The sequence below is a fragment of the Octopus bimaculoides genome, chromosome 12, assembly GCF_001194135.2.
Source record: "Octopus bimaculoides isolate UCB-OBI-ISO-001 chromosome 12, ASM119413v2, whole genome shotgun sequence".
Lineage (NCBI taxonomy): Eukaryota > Metazoa > Mollusca > Cephalopoda > Octopoda > Octopodidae > Octopus > Octopus bimaculoides.
Window position 1 is genome coordinate 58,861,911 of NC_068992.1, and position 1,393 is coordinate 58,863,303.

General features: G+C 33.3%; 1 protein-coding gene across 1 annotated transcript in view; it reads right to left on the bottom strand.

The window, feature by feature from the left end:
• LOC106874495 (uncharacterized) overlaps positions 1-1,116 on the bottom strand; it is a 57,598-nt gene extending 56,482 nt beyond the window's left edge. The window contains exon 1 of the mRNA XM_014922260.2: positions 1,017-1,116. The gene's annotated coding sequence lies outside the window, so the exon portion shown is untranslated. The remainder of the gene's footprint in view (positions 1-1,016) is intronic.
• Between the last annotated feature and the right edge of the window lie 277 nt (positions 1,117-1,393).

The window sequence follows — 1,393 nt, forward strand, 5'->3', positions numbered from 1 at the left end:
ACACACACACACACACACACACACACACACACACACACACACACACACACATATATATATATATATATATACATATATACATCAAAATAAGCAACAGGATATCAAGTAGTAATGCAGTACTACCGTTTCAAGCGACTCCATTTAATTGAACAATGCCATCATTACATCAATTTAAATGATTGGATTGTTCAATCAAATGGAACCGCTTGAAACGGTCGTACTGCATTACTACTTGATAGCCTGTTGTTTATTTTGATTTTTTCACCAGACTTCGAGCTGTGTGAATAATACCAGACTGACTTGGTGCTTCAACTTAAGCACCTAATTCAACTGAATCTATATATATATACACACATGCATACATATTATGTATTTTGTGTGCACATTTAGATGTACGGGTAAATGTAAACATTTTGTTGACTGTTTATTTTGGAGTCCCACGTAATTCAACATCAGTCTACTTCCATTATAATGCTTAGCTTACAGCTATGCATAGCACTACTACAGAGTAAACGTGGGAAACATTAGGGTAAACACCATTTTATATTATTTGTTTCCTACGCATGTTTCACTGTTGTGGTTCTTTGGAACCGCAGCATTGGCGGTTCGTAATACAGTTAGATGCTTAAACTACAATGAATCAACAGTACTTTAAGAATGGAACAGATAAAAAGTAAAAGGCGTAGAGAAATAGAAAGAGAGGAAATGAAAGTGGAAGGGAAAGAGAATAATTATAATCAAAGAAAGAAAGAATTAAATAAATAAAGGAATAAAGAAAGGAAGACTAAAATGGACGATTTCAGTTATTTTTTCATTATTTTTCACTTACGTTTATCTTAATATTTTTTTTTGTATTTTATCTTTTTACTGTTGTCCGTTTTAGCTTTTCTTCTTTCTGTCTTTAATTACAGTCTTTTCCTCAGTCTTTCTTCTCCTTTCAACTCTATCGCTTCTCTATTTCTCTAAGATTACTTTCTGTCTATTTCCCCTCTCTACACACTTATAAAAAGTCTTACCATCTATCCAACTTTAAAGGTTTGATCTTCGTGATATGATGCAATAAACTGTTCCCCTGATGATGCGTCGTGGTTTAGCATCCAATTATATCCGGAACATCAAACGTTCTCCATACAACTGCAAAGGTGAAACGAATGTAAGGAAGAAATAATATGAAATAGTGTGGGAGGGTATTTGTGTCTGTGTGTGTCTGTGTGTGTCTGTGTGTGTGCGTGTTTGGAATATTGAGCAAAAACAAAACTACAGAGAGACATTAGGGCAGTAACTGTAACAGTATTTTTTTATTATATGAAAACGGGGACTATAAAAAGAAAAAAAAAGGAGGAATTATAATAACAAGAATAACAACAACAAAAACAAAAACAACAAAAACAGC